Genomic DNA, 13,513 nt, shown 5'->3' with positions numbered 1-13,513 from the left:
CAACAGTATTTCCAGATTAAGTTCAGCTATTCATTAAAATTTGTTCCACAAAAGAATTATTAAAACATAATTAGAAAGACCTCATAAGTCCTGCCATGACAGTTTTTTAAAATGTCTTAGTAATTCAACCTAAGAACTTTGCTACAATCCAAAGCCAGCTAATAGAATGTGAAACAATAGGCAAAGTACTGTCAGGTAAATAAAATAAAATTATTCACCAAAAATATTTGAGCCTTATACTAGCTCTAAGATGGCACTCGAAGCTGATTTTTCTGTTGCACAGGTCTGAGCTCCCTATCAGTCAGAATAACAGCAGAAAAAAAAACTTACATTACAACTTTACATACTGACAGAACGTAAATGTCCTTTTTAAAATTTTTTTAATTAAGGTATAATTCACATACAATAAATGCACAGATTTAATGTGTATAAACCATAAACTTCAGTTTTTACATTTTGACAATTTTTACACTTATATACCTACCACCCAAATCAAAATATACAACATTTATATCAGTCTAGAAAAGTCCATCATGCCTCTCTTTATGTAATCTTACCCCAAGGCAATCACGAGTGTGTGCATGTCTGTTTTTATATGTGTGCATGTATATATATAGCTGTATGTATATGTATATACACACACACACAAACATATACATATGGATATATATCTGCATGCTTCCTAGGTACCATTTAGGAAATCTTTACCTACCACAAGGTCATGAATATCACTTCCTGTGTTTTCTTCTAAATGTCTTATAGTTTTATTTATTTATTTATTTTGAGATGGAGTCTTGCTCTGTTGCCCAGGCTGGAGTGCAGTGGTGGGATCTCAGCTCACTGCAACCTCTGACTCCATGGTTAAAGTGATTCTCCAGTCTCATCCTCCTGAGTGGCTGGGAATAGAGGCATACCACTATGCCCGACTAATTTTTTTTTTTATTTTTAATAGAGATGGGGTTTCACCATATTGACCAGGATGCTCTCGAATAAATCGCTTGACTTCAGGTGATCTGCCTCCACAGGCTCCCAAAATGCTGGGATTACCATTACCCTGTTTTATTTGCTTCTTAATAGCACATATTTTAGATCAACACTGACGTGACATATTTTTAAATCTGTTATTTTTTTTTTCACCAGAAGGCCCCCATTAAAGTACAACAATATTTCCTATCACATTTTCTTGTCTTCATCCATTTAAGCAGTCACAAATAAAGAGGTAGCCAAGAGATACATGTATTTAACAAAAAGTGTTCCTAGAAGAGGAAACATCAAGTGCAAAGGTCCAAAGGTGGAAACATGCCTGTTGCACTTGAAGGACAGTTTGAGCCAGGGAGAATGGAAATGCAGGAGAAGGCTGGGGGTGAGGGAATCAAGGACCAGATCTCACGCCAGGGCTTCTTGTGCATGTGCTGGTGCTGGGTATTCACAGTCATCAGAGTCCATGTCATCACCACTAAGCTCCACACTCATACTAATCCTACAACACAGTGAGCTCTCAAAGTTAACTATTCTGGAAAAGCAATCTGATTTCAAAGATCTATGGTGAGAAGGCATATCAAATATGCAAAGTAGTTCAGGGAAACTGATAGAAACGAAAGTACATAGAATGAAAAGAACAAAAACCTAGCCTGTAAGAAAGTAGTCAAAGATACAGAAGGAATTCCTCACATGAACTTTAATCTACAGATCCTCTCAATATGAATATTGATATATTTAAACAGCATGAGATTACTAAGGGAGATTATGCTGGAAAGAACAAGCATTGATATTGAAATAATACATGAACGAGAAATAGGAACAAAATTGATGGAGATAAAACCCCAAACAATGAAGAGAGAAGATGAGCAATAATCAGAGCAAATGCAGAGAGAAGAAAAAGAGGAGAGGGGGAAAAGGAGCCAATAGAGGGAAGGCAACGGACAGAGAAAGACAAGCCAACAAGTGTCCTTGAAGAAGACAATTTTACAAATGGAACAGGAGAACAGAAACCATTCCCAAAACTTTGAACAGATAATGGAACAGGAAAACAGAAACCATTTCCAAAACTTTGAACAGATATTTTTCATTAAATGAAGAAAGAACAGATTTAGCAAATTGAGAAACCATACTAAGTTACAGGAAATTGTGAAAAGTTACTCAATGTTGAGGTGTGCACTGATAAAGTTTTTTTAGCATCAACAATGAAGAAAAAACATTAACTTATCCTGTTACAAAAGATCTTGATGCAATGGAAAACATTGAGGTTAACATGAGCCTTGTGCTCAGAAACATTTAAGACAGAAAATAATAGAATTATACCTCAAAAGTTGTGAAATCATGTCTCAGTGTTCTGAGAACAAGTCTGACATATGACCAGTTGCATATATCTTTTCCCTAAAGTTACTGTACATAAAATACTTTGTGGAGGGTGGACAGGGAGGGATCCACTGTAGCTCAGCCACCAGAGACATGCTTCGGTTCATAAGTCTGTAGTAAATGCTTCTTTCTGAGAAACTGGAGTCAGGCTCTTTCTTCAGCCTCTCAGCTCCCTTGGCCTTTGGGGGTATATTTGCATTTACCTATTCACCTTGGAACATTCCTCTTTTCCTAGACATATACTCTCACACATTTTTTATTTTATTTATTTTGGAGATGGGGGTCTCACTCTGTTGCCCAGGCTGGAGTACAGTGGCAAGATCTCAGCTCACTGCAAACTCTACCGTCTAGGTTCAAGCGATTCTCCTGCCTCAGCCTCTTAAGTAGCTGGGATTACAGGCTCCTGCCACTGCGTCCGTCTAATTTTTGTAGTTTTTATTAGAGGCAGCGTTTCACCATCTTGGCCAGGCTGGTCTTAAACTCCTGACCTCGTGATCCACCTGCCTCGGCCTCCCAAAGTGCTGAGATTACAGAAGTGAGCCACCAAGCCCAGCCATACCCTCAGTTATACGTGAAATCTTAGAAAGTGGAACTCATAAAAGTAGACTAGAATGGTAGTTACTAGAAGTGGGGAATAGGACATAGAGAGAAGTTAGTTAAAGGTTACAAATCACTCAAGTAGGAGAAATAAATTTGAAAGGTCCATTGTACAACCTGGAAATAATAGTTGGTAACAATTTATGTATTTTTTAAAATACCTAAGAGAGTGAATTTTAAGTGTTGTCATCTCAAGAAAAAAATGATTAGTATATAAGATAATGCCCATATTACTTAGCTTGATTTAGCCATTCCAATTTATACATATTTCAAAATGTCAGATACACAAAAAATAGGTATATAATTTTATTTATCATTTGATCTTATCCAAAAGGCCAAGAAGCAATTATAATTTTATTTATCAATTTAAATAAATAAATAAAAGAGCTATTACAACTCTTTAGGTGATAGGTATGACAGGCATTTTAAATCATCACCTGTGATCCTAACAGCAACTTTATCTGATAGGAATTATTCTCTCTATTTTATGAGTATACTGAAGCTCAGGAAGTTAAATAACTGGCTTTCATTTAGTTGCCACAATATCACTTAACCGGTAAGCCGGGCCAACCATCTCAAAGGATGGTCCCTACTGAGGCAGGCACAAACTTTCAGTTGCTGGGCCGTGAGAATGCCTAAGAGTTGGTACCATAAAGCGCAGAGTAGTCTTGGGTTTCAGGCAACACAGATTTGCCTATATGCTAATCTCTGCAAGTCATACATTTTTGTCTTGTTATTCCACCTCAAGCACAAGTGCAAAAATTTTTCTGTCAAGACTGAGGTCTGACATTTTGTACCATGACATTTTGTATACCACTGCTATAAAATACAGATTCTTATCCATAATAGAGAACCAATAAATATTTGCCAACTGATTGTTAGAGATGAGAAATGTTTACCTACCTCCACAGTATTTATTTCATATATGAATTACCCTTATGTTTGAGAAAAATGGAATTTCCTCATATTGTCTATGTGGGTTGAAATAACTGACCTGTATTATCTATTTTGTTTTTACACTAATTTCTACAGAAACAATTAACCTTTAAAGGTAAGGAAAGTTTTTATTTCTTGATGTTTTCTCTGAACAGTTTTTGGCTTTTAGCTTTGGAAATGTCCCAATGGAAATATTTGTGACCAATTAAGATGTGGTAACCCAGTATCTTTTTTAACACGATGATTAGTTATGTGAACACAGATTAGTGATACAAATATGCTTAGGAGAATAAAAGCCGATTTCTCAATTCATTAAGTTAAATTCAATATCAGTCATATCTGATGTGACGGCATCTCATTAATAGGAATGAAGTGTTTATAATAAAATCAGTGACTATGAACTTTTATTTTACAAAATAAAAAGTCACTAACAATACCCTATTGTTGTCATGCTAGCCTATGACCATTGGTTAAGTTATTCTTTATTACAGAAATGAGTAATAAAAAGTCTCTCTCACACACAAAGATGTTCCAGACTTAACACTTTCCTAGCTTTTAATTGTCCCAAGAATTTTTAATTAAAAATTCTTTTTAATTTTTTAAATAGGATTTACAATGCCCTTTGTGATAAGATGTAATATGTCAACTTGACTGGATCACAGGGTGCCCAGATATTTGGCTAAACATTATTTATGGATGTGTCTGCAAGGGTGTTTTTAGATGAGATTAGCATTTGAATTAGAGGGCTCAGTAAAGCAGATTGCTTTCCTCAGTGTAGGCTGTAATCATCCAATCCTTTGAAGGCCTAAATCAAAGAAAATGCAGAGGAAAGGAGAATTCACCTCTTTTGCCTGACTGCTTGTGCCAGAAACCTGGTCTTCTCCTGCTGTCAGGCTGAGACTCATGCCATTGGCCATCCTGGGTCTCCAGCTTGCAGACAGCTGATCATTGGAGTTTTCAACATCTGTAGGTGCATGAGTTTAATTCCTCCTAATAAATCTTTCATCTTACCCCTTAGTTTCTTGACCATCAAAAAACTAAAGTGAAAATTTTAAAAACATAAAAAAAAGGTCGTTTCCTTTCTACTTTATTCAAAAGAAAATTATGAAATTGCTACTCTATACCAGGCACTACTCAGAAATGTGGAGATGCTACATTGGTAACCTCATGGAGCTTACATGCTAGATGGAAGAGAAAAACTTCAGTAACAAGTAAATATTGATATATAATATATTAAAGGCTAACCTGTGACAAGAAAAGAAAACAAAGCAACATAAGAAAGATCAGAAGTGTAGGGGCAAGGGAAGGTATAATTTTAGATAGAGTGGCCAGGGTAGTTGCTGCTGAGATGATATTTTGAGCGAAGACTTGAAGGAGACTGGGAGAAAGCCACCGAGATTTTTGAGAGCAGGGCGGACTTATCCATTAGGCACAGCAGGCACAGTGCTTAGGGCCCAGGGTATTTTTAGGAGCTTATATTTTACCTTTTTTTTGGAGTCAGAAGGGAAAAAATGAACTCTTAGGGTTGGAGATAATATTTAAATGTTTACCCTGAATAGATTTTAGTCTTTCTTCTACCAAAACGATCCTTAAATATACATTTCATATATGTTAAATAGGTATTGATTATATATTTTTACACATACGGGTGTGTGTGTGTGTGTGTGTGTGTGTGTGTGTGTGTGTAACATGTATATTTGTTTTTTGATAAAGCACAGGGCTAATAGGGCAAGGACCTAAGGCCCAGAAAAGTTACAAAGCAGCCCTATTCGAAAATAGGTTTTCTAGTCAACAGTTGCCATTATCATCAGAATGGAATACATTAATGAGATATAAGTGGTATAATATCAACTAGAAACAGTCTGGAGAAGAATTTGTAGGGCTTTCAGAGACTTACAGAACCAAAAAGTACTTTACTGTTTAAATCCTAATATCATACCTTAAATCCTCAGTTATCCAATTAGACCTCAGTTAATGAGTTATAATGGTTAAACAGCTTTTCTTCAGTTGATAGTCCACAAATTCAATATTATTTCTTGTCAGTTTCTCCAGTATCTCTGATGACAGTTCCTTTTGTGGAAAGCCCTAACATACTTTACACAGTTAATGCAGACAGGCTTTAAAAAATAAAAACCCACTCTAATAATAAAAGTAAAAGAGAATTGATGGTAATTTATTTCAATGAGCAAATCATTAAATGGTGATGAGGAGTTAAATTTACCTTATTCAGAATACCCCAAAGTCCAAGAAAAAGTGTATTTAGTTTCCATTGAGAAAAGAAAGAAAGCAAAAAAGAAAGATGAGAAATTAAAATACTTGGATGGCAAAAGCAAGCAAGGAAAGATAAAGAGCTAGGTAAACACAAAAAATATCACGAACTGAATTCAGTAAATGGGCATTTTAAAGTGAGAGGTCTGTTATTTTTATGGACGTTTGGGGGAAATTTAAAATTCCATTCAGATTCAACTTTTTTTTTTTTTTTTTCATTCTCGATGGAATCTCACTTTGTTGCCAGGCTGGAGTGCAGTGGCGCTTTTTTTTTTTTTTTTTTTCATTCTCACTTCATTTTCAGCCCCTATATTCCTCGGGCTCTAAAATATAAGTTTCTTATCACCTAGTAATCAAGTTCAAATTTTAGAACTAACTTATAAAGAAAACTTTTATTATCAGTTTTTAATAAATGTACTGAATTAATCTATGTGTGGGGCTGGAGGTATTGTGGTGCTGGTGGTGAATGCATGGTGGGGGCTTGGGATTAAGACTGACTTGCTGACTGATTGACTGATTAGTTCAGGACATAGTGAAGAAGAGGACCATGGGTAAGTCCTGAAGCACAATCACAAAGAGTAGAAATAGGTGGGCTTCCTTTCATATCATTTCTGATATGGATTTATTTTAACTACTCTTCAATCTCCTTTATTACCGTGTCCTGAATTAATCTCTCCCTAGGTTCCAGCCTCTGTTCTATCATAGGTTTACAGATACAGAACAGTATCATAAGTATATAACAGCAAGTTTATCATCTTTAATGCTTGTTTAATAAATCAGAGGGTAGTAATGGTGTGATAGTGTGCCAGAATTGCTAGCCTTTGCTTTAGTTATTTAGTAATAACTAAAATAAGCAGCCCAGGATAACTAAGATCTGTGTGTAAACAAATGCTTATCTTGACTTCTGTAAACGACTGAAGTAACAAACAGAATGACAAAAGTCCCCTGGCCCTTGGAATGTCCGGAGACCCCCGCCCTCATCTCCACCCAGGAGGTGAATTACAGAATCCCCTGGCCCTTGGAATGTCCGGAGACCCCCGCCCTCGTCTCCACCCAGGAGGTGAATTACAGAATCCCCTGGACCTTGGAATGTCCGGAGACCCCAGCCCTTGTCTCCGCCCAGGAGGTGAATCACAGAATCCCCTAGACCTTGGAATGTTCAAAACCTTTTCATCCCCATCCCCGCTCCTCACTCCCACTCCCAAGGTGGTTTTTCGGGTATAAAAAGTCTTGGCACCCTCCTTTTGACGCCACAGGTTGGAGAGACGTGAGTCCTCTGTGGTCACCGGCATAATAAATGACCCTGCAATCTGGCATACTTTTGTCTTGGTGCTAACTTTCTAGGCTTGGTCCAATACAACAATGGGACAAGTGGTCGCTTAGAGGAAATGGAGGAGTCAAGAAAAATAATATGTATTATATAGAACTGTCTTGAGGACTCACAGTAGTATATATCTACATCTACATAACTATAACAAACGTTGGAATAAGTTAGTAGTTACTTGACATGATTTTCTTCTTTCATCCTTATTTGGATATCAGAAAAACTTTCAATTAAAAGGATAAGCCAAATGTGCAGGTATTTAGTGGTGGTGACCCATAGCTACCACTAAATAGAAGATGGAACATGAAGAAGCTATTCAGAACCCTTTCTTTCCAGTGTCCCCTCCTCTATTCTCTCATGTACATTGCCTAAACCTCTCTTACACTTTCATCGTAACAATTACAATATTGTCTCCATCATGACTACAAGTATTTTAATCTTCCCTCTTAATTCTATCTATTTGAAGTCCCCTTCTTATTTATTTTTGTGGGCTGCTTAGTTCCAAAACAGTGCCTAAAAAAAGTAAAGGTGCATAGTGAGTATTTGGTTAATTGAATTAAATTTGAAGAAACTGATTTATTCCTTTCATATGTTACACTTCAGAGCCTAGGAAATTTATTTCATGGTTATAAGGTATAGCATACATAATTTTATTAAGTGGTGACTCAGAGATAATGAAACATTTCTCAATATATTTACAATTTACTAATTCTTGGAAAATGTATTATTTGTCACACAGAAACTCAGGAGAAAAAGTTGGTGAAGAGACTTCAAGGAGAAAAGCGTACAGAACTAAAATTATGGATATAATTGGTATATGGATTTGCACCTCTTCACTGAACTCAAAGGACACTCCATTCTCCTGGAGAGTTATTTGTAACTCTGGATGGCCAGATAATTGCCTGTTAAATAGTGAATGAAAATTGTCAGGGGGTGAGAGAAAATGCAAGTCATTTACATTCCTTAGGAGAATTTGCAAACTAGCTCTACAGCTCAAAGCAGTTTAAAGGAAAGTAGGTTGAAGGGTCATTGAAAAGAGATACAACTGATAAAGGTTGATTAGAGTTTCTTGTCATATTAGCCAGTTAATGATGTATTTAAATTATCCTGTAAGCTCTTTCATTATACCTTAATGTTCAGAATTTAACTCTTTTAGTTTGAAAGGCCTAGATGAATTTTTTACATTTGAAGATGAATAATTCACATATAGGACAGAGAGTACTGCTTAGAGCTACATACAAGATGAATAGCAAAGGGTGATGTGTTGACGACAAGCTGAAGAAGTTAGCAAAGGTAGGCCCTTCCTCCAAACGGCATTTGAGTTCTGCATTGGTACAGTTTTTATGATCACTTTTGGCACTGTTTTTGGAAAACAAGCATCTATATACCCTTCGGCACAGCGCTTCTACCTAGAAATCTATTATTAAAAATGCTTAACATGCTCAAAGATAAAAGTACACGTATTTTTATTACAGTATTGTCTATAACAGCAAAATACTGAAAACAAAATAGATTCCTAGCAATATAGGGCAAAGTTAAATTGATGATGGTATAGTCCAAGCAACTGATACTATACAACATATAGAAAAAAATAAGGTGAAAACTACGCATAAAATATTAAGTGAATAAAATAAGTCACAGAGTAATATATTTTACATATGTTTTAAAACTCCTTTATATGTATTAAAAAGGTATAAAATTGGCAGGCATGGTGGCTCAGGCCATTAGTCCCAGCTACTTAGAAGGCTGATATGGTTTGGCTGTGTCCCCACTCATAATCTCATCTTGACTTGTGGCTTCCACAGTTCTAGTGTTGTGGGAGAGACCCAGTGGGAGATAAATGAATTGTGGGGGCGGTTCCCCCATGCTGTTTGTGATAGTGAATAATTCTCATGAGATCTGATGGTTTTATAAAGGGAAACCCCTTTCACTTGGTTCTCATTCTCTCTTGCCTGCTGCAATGTAAGATGTGCTTTTCTCCTTCTGCTACGATTATGGCCTCCCAGCCATGTGGAACTATGAGTACATTAAAACTCTTTTTCTTTATACCAGTTTCAGGTATGTCTTTATTAGCAGTGTGAAGACAGACTAATGCAGAGGCTGAAGTGGGAGGATCACTTGATTCCAGAACGTCTAGGCTGCATTGAGCTGAGATCACACCACTGCACTCCAGCCTAGGGACGGAGTGAGACCCAGTCTCAAAATAGGTGTGGAAGTCATATTCTTTCTTTTTAAATTTAACCTTTATTTTAAATTCAGGGGTACACATGGAAGTTTGTTACATAGGTAAACTTGTGTCACAGGAGTTTTTTGGTACAGATTATTTCATCACCCAAGTATTAAGCCTAGTACCCATTAGTTATTTTTCCTGATTCTCACTTTTCTCCTGTTCAAGTAAGCAACTAAACAGACATGGGCAGGGCAGGAGAGCCCCCGACACCACCAGGAATGTCAGGTAACCTTTAGGTGATGGTCAGGGGATGGTTAAACGCCTCTCAAAAATAATAATTGGTTGCAGGTGATGCCGGAGAAAGACAGTAGAAGAAACCTGAAACTGCTCATGCCTGTAATCCCAGAACTTTGGGATGCTGAGGCGGGCAGATCACAAGTTGGGAGTTTGAGACTAGCATGTCCAATATGGTGCAGCCCCGTCTCTACTACAAAAAATTAGCCAGGCGTGGTGGCGCATGCCTATAATCCCAGCTACTTGGGAGGCTGAGGCAGAAGAATCACTTGAGCTGGGAGGTGGAGGTTGCAGTGAGCCGAGATAGTGCCATTGTACTCCGGCCTGGGTGACAGGGAGAGACTTCATCTCAAAAAAGAAAGAGGAAAAAACACAAAACTGGTGTTTAGTAGCTTCGTACTATCTCAGGACCTGGGCAAGTGAGCTCAAGTATGCTCACACTAAGAGGTAAAATGGCAGAGTTTAACTGGCATATGACCATCCTCTACGAACACTGGACTGGTAAGGGAAGAATGCCTCAAGTGAGCATGTGCACAACTTCAGTGAACACACTGCCCATGCAGCTCCTCACTGTTGCTGGCAGGCTACTGTGCATGCAGATAGCACACACCAAGGGAAGAATCAGGGAAGAAGGGACATGACCCCCTGGAAGCAGGCCAACATAATAAAACACCAAGTCAAAGGTCAGACTGTGAACTTGTCTTTCAAGTTGCTTGCTTGGCCTTCTTCCAACTGTATTTCCTTCCTTTTGTTTCTACTCTAGAGCTTTTAAATGAACTTTCATTCCTGCTCTAAAACTTGCCTTGGTCTCTCCTTCTCCCATATTATGCCCCTCAGTTGAATTTTTTCTCCTGAGAAGGTAAGAATTGTGGTTACTGCAGACCCATACACATTTGCTGCTTCTAACACTCCCACCATCCACTCTCTGATAGGCCCCAGTGTGTGATGTCCTCTATGTGTCCATGTATTCTCATCATTTAGCTCCCACTTATAAGTGAGAACATGTGATATTTGGTTTTCTGTTCCTGCTTTAGTTTGCTAAGAATAATGGCCTCCAGCTCTATCCATGATCCTGCAAACGACATGATCTTGTTCTTTTTATGGCTGCATACTTTAAAAGAAATATGTATTATCTTATAATAAAAGTTTCAAAAATAGTTTGTCGATGGTTGTTGTTACTTAGTAATTTTGGGTTTAGAGTTATAACCCATAAAATTTATGTGTACATTTTCCAAAAATTTAACCCTGAAATTGCCCTACAAAATATAGAGTAAATTCAGATAAGTATTTTTGTTCAACATTCCACGAATATTCAAATGTATACTTCCCATTCTTTATTAATATAATCAGTTATTTAAGAGTCAAGAACATAAGTCATCAATTTATGTAAAATCATGTTTTAGAGCAACTTTTATATAACCTCTGTTATTTTTCTCATTAATCCCTATTTTTGCATTCATAGCGTACTATTTATAATCAAAAATCTCATCCAGTACTTTGTATGTTACATTATTACCAGTTTCTCAGCTTTTGATGAGCTATAATAGGCAATATGTCTAAAAAATTGTGTCTGTGACATGACTATCAAGTTTTTCAAGATGCCACTTACACACGTCCCCAGAGATTTTCTCTTCTTTCACATAGAGATGTTCTTTCCTTTCTTCAGGTAAATTGGAAGAGGTAGCAAGGTCTCTACATTAGGAAGTATACAGTGTGGTTTCTGCATCAGTATCACTTGGGAACATGTCAGCAGCATCAGTCCTCAGGCCCCACCCAGATCTGCTGGATCTGAAACCTGGAGCGGTGGGATCTGTAGGCCTGGGACCAGCACTTCATGCTAACAGGCTTTTTAGGTGATTCTGAGTCACAATCAAGTTTCAGAACCTCTTAGATATAGACCATGATGAGATTTTTTTTTTTCTTTGTAAAGGAGATGGTGCTTTCCTATTTAGCTTCCTCTTTTGTCAACTAATTATTTCAAAACCTAGAGCTACATGTAAAACTATACTCCTTAAATTGACCCTCCTGTCATCTCCAGCCCCTAAGTACCTCTGTTTTAGAACCTTCAGAATTTTCTTGAATAGCCTGTATCTCCTAATAAGAATCAGAACATTTTGCAAAGTATGAAAACAAAAGATTTGTTTAAAAAACATTTAAGCAGATTTTATTATAATTGCATGGTTAACAGTAATATCTTATATTCTATACTGAGTAGAAATTAAATTTGTGAGGCTTCACACACACAAAAAAACATTAAGAGGGAAAACACTCCATCTTACTTATGTTACTTGGAAAGACTTACGGAATCAAAATATCTACTCTAGATTTAAAAAGTTAAAATTAATCCATTATTCTCTCTAAATCCAGAGATGCTGAATAAAACCAAGTTAAATCTAAATTTCAAAAAGCATGATCAAACAAGATTTTTATAAATATTACTTTAGAAATTAGTTTTTACAACTACCTGCTCACAGAGTCAGTTTGTAATTGTTTCAAATTTAATGAATGGCTGGAGGCAATCACTATATTTAATTTTCAAGTAACACATCACCAGAAAATGCCCCTGGAAATATCACTTGATTGGAAGAAATGTTTTTTTCTTTAGGAGCACAGTGGAAAGCTAGCACCTACTGAGTGGGAAATACTAATCACTGAATTTTTTATTGTTTTTCCTCTCCAATTAGAAAGAGTCTAAGTAACTTTCTACTCTTTTAGTGCACTGCTTGGAAAGAAAATAGAGACTACAAGAAAACTATAAACTTTTGAGAATGATTTTAGCATCAGAGTCTAAAAGGGCAGCAAGACGTAAAATTCCTCACTTGAATTCTTGAGTTTCAGGTAAATAAGACTTCAACATTAGACAATATTAAAATTCTGATTCCAAGTCCTACCTCCCATTTGAGTTCTCAGAAATTCCAGTTTAGCAGACCTGAATCGGAGCCCAATAATTTAACTATTTAATTTAAAAATCTGCATTTTTAACAAATATTCTGATATGATTCTGATAAGATGGTAAAAAGTCCACACTTTGAAAAAACTGGCCATTATCTCATGTCTACTTAGCTCACAAGAATAAGAAGCTGTAAGTATAAGTAGCAGTTGGTAGATTTGAAATACTAAGCTAGGATTTTCAAAAAAAATTCTTTTTTGGAACATTAGTTCTGGAATGTTCCAGGATTCATGTGCCAAAAATAGAGTTCTGGGTCAAAAATATTAAGAAAATGCTTCATTCCAAATATTCCCTTTGGGAATTTGATTCACAAAGTCCACTAACACATGAAAGGCCCTTGAAGAGTACCTCAATTTTTAAAAGGTTTTATATTTTGCTTAGTACTTAAATTACTTTGCAAGAAAAGATTATTTTTGTCTTTATAAATTTAGTGACATTTCCCCAGAAGAGTTTTCTTTTTTTTTAATAATATTTATTTGTAACAGGTTAGGCTAATCTGTAAAATTCAATCCTGTTGCCCATAGAAAGAAAACATGTATTAAGTAGATGGGTGAAAAAAAATGGTTTTTGGTGTGGACCCAAATCAGGAAGTTTCTATAATCTCCCATTAAAAAAA

At 36.4% G+C, this 13,513-nt stretch overlaps 1 long non-coding RNA gene across 2 annotated transcripts in view; it reads right to left on the bottom strand.

Moving 5' to 3' along the window:
* Positions 1-218: 218 nt before the first annotated feature.
* LOC108300475 overlaps positions 219-13,513 on the bottom strand; it is a 118,288-nt gene continuing 104,993 nt past the window's right edge. For both annotated transcript variants that reach the window (XR_005199189.1, XR_005199188.1), the window contains exon 5: positions 219-294. This is a non-coding gene — a long non-coding RNA (uncharacterized LOC108300475). The remainder of the gene's footprint in view (positions 295-13,513) is intronic.

Source organism: Cebus imitator, unplaced genomic scaffold, assembly GCF_001604975.1.
Source record: "Cebus imitator isolate Cc_AM_T3 unplaced genomic scaffold, Cebus_imitator-1.0 Scaffold27, whole genome shotgun sequence".
In the NCBI taxonomy this organism is placed as follows: Eukaryota; Metazoa; Chordata; class Mammalia; order Primates; family Cebidae; genus Cebus; species Cebus imitator.
Note: the sequence above shows the minus strand (reverse complement) of the source record. Positions and strands in the feature narration are given on the sequence as shown.